The sequence below is a fragment of the Cryptomeria japonica genome, chromosome 8, assembly GCF_030272615.1.
Source record: "Cryptomeria japonica chromosome 8, Sugi_1.0, whole genome shotgun sequence".
NCBI classification, from domain to species: Eukaryota; Viridiplantae; Streptophyta; class Pinopsida; order Cupressales; family Cupressaceae; genus Cryptomeria; species Cryptomeria japonica.
Window position 1 is genome coordinate 642,194,718 of NC_081412.1, and position 6,944 is coordinate 642,201,661.

The following is a 6,944-nucleotide window of genomic DNA, read 5'->3' on the forward strand; positions in this document are numbered from 1 at the left end:
TTCTATAAATTGGATGATCTTCATCAATCAAAAAAAAAAAATTGGTAATCAGGCTATCGAATTTACACTTCTAGTACTCTTGATCAAAAATCTTGTCTACTTGCTTTCAACTGTGTGTGTGCACTTGTAGGTGAGATCCACAACCAAACCATTTGAAGAGGAAAGAAGAACAATGGATCCGCATGAAGGAGCATTCAAATCTACTATTGGTTTGCATATGTCTTTAATTTTGAATGTTTTTATTTCATGTCTCTATTGAGTGTTGTTTAGGATAGATCATTGCAATGAATGCATTTGTGATTGAGCTATTATGTTTATCTTGTCTTGTGATGATTTCCTATTTCCTAACGTACAGTGAAGATATCATTCCTCCTTGTATTTACCAATCACTGAAAAAATTCTTTCTCCCTCTTTATCTTAATTGGAGGCATCTCCTCCTTTCATACCACTTGTTACAACTTCTCAAGTCACAACACTTGAGATGGAGGACTCAACCATCAACTGACACTAATTGAGTATGCAAGAATGATGGTGTTTGTTAAAGCACTCAATTTCAGAAGGATGTGTCAGTGAATACTACTCACCTTCCAGTCAACCTGCATCACCCCCATTTGATCCCAAATTTCTTTAGAATCAAATATGATTGTACTATGAATACAACCAACCAAATGATAGGAAAATACCCATAACCATGAAATTCTCGTGGGTATACCTACTACAATTTCCATCATCTAGAGTTTGGGCAGTCAGTATCTTTACTAGTTCAAACACTTGGCTCAACATCGTAAGCACTTGAACTCCCTCTGAGTCATACATCTCAGGTCCTCATCTCTGATTAGGTCTAATACTGGGACTCCAATTATTTCCATATACCAGTTGAATTGTGCATATGTGATCATCTGATGATCTTTAGCTCCATTATATCACCATAGCCTATGACATGAACCTAAATCTACACAATGCCATACAATGACATCACTATACCATAAATTAAACCAGTTAGCCCAAAAATATGCATGCCTGCATGATCAACCACCAAACCATAATATGTCATTTAGGTATTCATCCAAACCACCTGAGACATAACTTCACATTCCATGCTACCAGGGCTAATGCAATGATCTCCAACCTCATTGTCTTACATAACCTACAAGTACCTATTAGCATTTGTGTCAGTAACATCCTGTACATACTGGTTCCCTGTACCGGTCCACTATCACTACTGGAGCAACTTCCTATGACTCCTGACATTTTGTGTCACCTTGTATCTCATACCAATTATTAGTCTCCATCCACTGACACTTGCAGGAGTGATCCAACTTTCATCTATAGGTGTGTAGTCAATGTAGCCTCTACACAGTTTATCATCTCATTTTCTTCTTTCATACCGACAACACCTTGTTCTTCCATGTGTCCTCTTCCACTAAGGGGGTGAATGATCTAGTCAATATGTTACTCCCCTAAGGTTTTGCATCTCCTTTAGGCCTTAGGAGATATCATCTGTGCATTGAATGCACAGTGTTGGTCCATGGGCTTCTTTCTCCATACCTACTTGGTCTCAATCTTCTTCCCATTTTTAGGCTTGGGAGCAGGTCTTTCCTTCATTGGCTGATGGGTCCTTGCATTTATGGATTCTGCATCACAACTCAAAATAGTTCCATAATAGCACACAACATCCATCCCAACTTCATGATTGGGTAATCTCTTGATATACCAGTTTGACCATCTTCTTCTGATCATGTTGTTGTGACTAGAAACCAAAACTGGTGGACCCCTTGCTCCTGCAGTGATATTCCTCCTTTGGTTCCATGCAGGTCTCTAACTTCCATATGCTTTGTACCCACTTTTCTAAAGAGCATAGTTGTTATACTAGCCTCCATGTGAGTGCAAGTTCCTCCTCCTACATTCAAACTCTCTATGGACAAAAACATTGTAGTTATAACATACAATATTTTCATTATTAGGAACAACAAATGGATTCCTTTTAGCATAACTGGGAGAGAGGACATGCATGTATCTACTCCTTGATACATTTTTCTCATATGCATGATGTCTATGAGATCTTGGACTATTCCTTCTATATCTCCTTCTACTTTCCTCTTCCATAGGGCCATATGCATTACACGCAAAGCAATAACCAGAGAAGGAGGATTTATTACTTACAAATCTGTTCTCCCATACATAGGGAGATCTTACCGGTTTAGCATCTCCATTTCTCCTTCTTTGAGGATGGATCCTGGGTTGTTCATCTGATCCTTTCTGCTTCCACACTTGTATTGGCATTTTTAGATTGTTGGCATTTTGCATATAGATTGCATTAATGATATGTTATCATTGATGTCAATTGAACCAGTGAATGGTATTTATGATTTTGCTAATGTTATTGTTGTTATTGCTTTTGTATTGTAATTGGTATGATAAACTTTGTGGAAGATGTTGTAAACTGGTATATGGGAGTTTGTAAGTTAAACCGGTGTATAAGGTTAAACCTTTCTATATTTTGTAACTGGTAAACCCTACTAGTTGTTTTTGTTAAACCCTAACCGATCAAAGTTTGCTGGTTTAAGATCTAATGTTGAGCGGTAATGATGGTGACACATGTGGTCATTGTATGAAGATAAGTTCAAGTTATTTTGGTGCATTCGATTGTCTTGAAAATGGATTGCATCAAATGCATAGTGCATGATGAGTTACAAGTCTGATGAAGCGGTGATTATGGAGTGGTTGGAATTTTCTTGTTAAATGTGAAGAGATTGTTATGATTTCTAATGGTCAAGATTGTACCAACTTGTTTATAATATCGATGATGAGAATTAGGTTTTTGTTATGTTACCGACCTATTTGATTTGTATTTAAGGTTGATGAAGTTGTTTTTAATAGGTGTTGGCAAAGTTGGCAGAAATCAGTTGAGTGTAAGGTTGCCTAACCGAAGGATGGATCTACAATTTGAGTGAAGGCATATTTGAAGCTTAAGAAGGATCTGATTAAGAAGATGTAGTGCTATTCAGACAGATCAAGAAAACCTGTTGTTTTCTAACAATCACAATAGAAATTTAAATCCCCTAATAGGGTAAGCTCTAACAAGCTTGGTTACTATTTAAATCCTCTAACAAGGTGGTCCATTAATTTGGATTCTCAAATCCTCTACTGAGGTTACTCCTAACAGGGTATTGTACTTTTTATCAAGGCATATTTGTAAAATCCCCTAACCAGGTGATTCCTAATAGAATCAGTTCTTAATAGGACTTATTGTGAAGCTTTAACAGGCTTGGATTCTAATAGGGTGAGCTTCAGAAGAGTTCATATAGCTATCCTTGTGAGTCTCATCTCACCATGGTTTTTACCTATTTGGGTTTTCCATGTATAAATATTTGTGTCAAGTGGTGAATTCTTTTGTGGTTATGATCTTATTTATTGTTTTGATTAGGGCATGATAACTGGAAGCATGAGAGTTGAAAATGTTGATATTTGATTAAGCGTCATTGGTGTTTACAAGATAAAAGTTGTTTACTGTTAAGTTGGTATAACAGTCAAACCGGTTGATGTTGGTAATCTTTGAGATATTATTTTGACAGAACTATTTTCTTGATAAGTTTATTTTGAGTTTGGGAGTTTGTATCAGTTTTTGAGTATACCGATTCATCCTTCCCCCTCTTAGTATTCTATTGGATACTTATTCTTTCATCATATCATCAATTGGTATCAGAGTGTCTCAGGTACTCTTAGATCTCTAAGCCTAACAACTTGAGGAAAAGATCTTGTAGATCATGATGAAGAAAGAAGGGCCTAAGTTCAACAGAGAGAACTATAGAATCTAGAGTGACATAATGAAGATTTACATCAAAAGTCTTGGTAGTCATTATTGGGATCATGTTGAAACTTAGTATGTTACACCTACTGGTATTCTGACAGATGATCAGAATAAAGAACAACAAGAGAATCATAAAGCATTAGAGGCTATTATAAGTTCCCTGTCTGATGCTGAATATGTAGATGTTCATGGTCTTGAAACTACATAATAAGTGTGGAAAAAATTTGAAGAGATTTATAGCAGTGATGAACATGTTAAGATTGCTAAAGAGGATATTTTAAGAGGAAAGTTTGATGATATGAGAATGTTTGAAGGTGAGAATATCCACTAGTATGGTCAAAGGATTAAAGAGATAGTTGGTGAAATAAAGAATGCAGGAGGGAAAGTGGAAGATGCCACAGTAATCAGTAAGGTATTGAGAACCCTGCTACCGGTCTATGCTATCCGAGTTGCAACTATTCAGGAGCTGAAGTCCATTGACAAGACAAAGGTAACTCTTGATTCTATCATTGGAAAACTTACTGCTTTTGAGTTAAATGGCTATGATGGTAGTGTACAAAAATTAGAATCTGCATTCAGAGCTTCCGTCTCTAACCCATGTGTGAGAAGAAGTAGAGATATTGGTCATAGCTATGAATCCAGATCTAGCAGAGATGTTTATGATGAAGACAGTTTAGTGGAGCTTGAAGCATTGTTGGCAAAATGACTGCCTAGAGTCACTGGTAAATACAGAGGTAAGCTACCATTGAAATGTTTTGCTTGCAATAAGATTGGTCATATAACAACTAATTTCCCTAATAGTGAAAATGAACACAAGAGAGGCAAATTTAAGAAGTATAAGGGTAAAGGCATGAGATATTGTCTTATAGCTATTGATAGTGGTATTATTGATGATGAATCTAATGATGGTGCTAGTGAAGATATTGTGTTTGTGGCTATTAAGGAAGAGACATTTGACCATAAGGCTTTAGTGTCCAAGATGGATAACTCTGATGATTGGATCCTTGATAGTGGTTGTTCACATCACATGATTGGTGATCGAAGAAAAATTCTTTCCTTGAAAGAGTTTGATCGTGGTGTTGTTAGATTTGGCAATGACTCACCTTGTATGGTTAAAGGTGAGGGAGTTATTTCTCTTAATGGGTAGAGCAGTGCTGACGATGTTTATTGGGTTGAATGTCTTAAGCACAATCTTCTAAGTGTGGCACAACTGAATGAAAAAGGATACCCATTAGAATTTAGAAATGGCATGTGCAAAATCTTTGACAACAAAGGTGAATTGATTGCAACTGGTAAACAGACTAGAGGTAATCTATTTCATCTTAATCCTAAAGTTAGAAACTGTTTGATTGCAAAGATAGATGATAGATGCCTTTGACATAGAATATTTTATCATATAAATTTTGACAATAATGTTAAAGTGAGTAAGTCTAAGACAGTAAGAGGTCTACCTTAGATAGACAAACTGGTTAATTCTCTTTGTAAAGAATGTCAGTTAGGGAAGATGACTTCTTCTACTTTCAAGAGCAAATCCTTCTCAACAGAGCACTTGTTAGATTTGGCTCATACAAATCTATGTGGACCAATAAGAACAAGAATCATTCAAGGTGATATTTCATGATCTTCACTAATGAATGTTCAAGGATGATGTGGGTCACATTCTTGAAGGATAAGAATGAAGCTTTTGGTAAGTTCAAGGCATTCAGGGCCTTAGTTGAGAAAGAGTGAAAAAAAGATAAAATGTCTGAGAGCAGATCAAGGCGGTGAATTTACTTTTGTTGAATTCACTAAGTATTTTGATGATAATGGTATCAAGTGGCAACTTTCTGCACCAAGGACACCACAACATAATGGTATAGCAGAGAAACAACCCGTTAATGGTTGAATCTGCTAGGACTATGTTGATACAAGGAGGTGTAGAGAAAACATTTTGGAGAGAAGCTGTAAGTACAATGGTCTACACAATGAACCAGGTTCTGGTGAAAAAGGGTAAGGACAAGACACCTTATGAGTACTGGTATGGAAGGTCACTTGAGGTTAGTTATTTTAAGATCTTTGGTAGTAAATGTTTTACTAAAAGAGGTGATTACATTAGAAAGTTTGAAGCGAAGAGTGATGAAGGCATATTTATTGGCTATTCCACCAAGAGTAAGGCCTATAAATGTTTCAATAACTAGACTCAGAGAATTGTTGAGAGTGTTGATGTTCATGTAGATGAATGTCCTAAAGTTTCAGAAGGAACCAGTTCAGAGAAAAAGGATGAAGATCCTTGCATTTTGCTTTTAGAACCTCAAACAGTTAAATATGAAACCGGTAAGGCAAATCCTAATGTACTCTACAACAATCACAATCCTCATAAAATTATTGGGGATAAGGATGCTGGAGTACTTACTAGAAGAAGAGTTAGAGAGAACTCTTGCATGATATCCACCATTGAACCAAGAAGTGCTAAGGAGGATTTTTGTGATGATCATTGGGTTAAGGAAATGGAAGAAGAATTGGATCAGATTGAGAAGAACAACACTTGGACCCTGGTACCCTGACCGGTAAACAAGAATGTCATAGGTACTAAATGGGTGTTCAGAAACAAGTTGAATGAGGATGGTGTTGTAGTTTGCCATAAGGCAGGATTAGTTTGCAAAGGTTATGCACAAGAAGAAGGAGAGGATTATGGAGAAACTTTTGCACTAGTAGCAAGACTGGAAGGAGTAAAAACATTACTTGCATTTGTAGCTCACAAGAAGTTCAAGGTATACCAGATGGATGTTAAGTTTGCATTTTTGAATGGGATATTGGAAGAAGTTTATATAGAGTAGCCTGATGGTTATGCATTGATAGATAAAGAAGACATGATATGCAGATTGCATAAAGATTTTTATGGATTAAAGTAGGCACCCAGAGAATGGTATAAAAGGATTCATACACATCTAATGAAGACAGGCTTTGCAAGAACCAGTGATGACAACAACATTTATCTCAAGTCTGAAGGAGATAAAATACTCGTTAGTGAAGTATTTGTTGATGATATTATTTTTGGAGGTAATGATGTCATGAGCAACAATTTTGCAGATGAAATGAAGAATGAGTTTGAGATGTCATTAGTAGGGGAAATAAAAAATTTCATAGGCTTGCA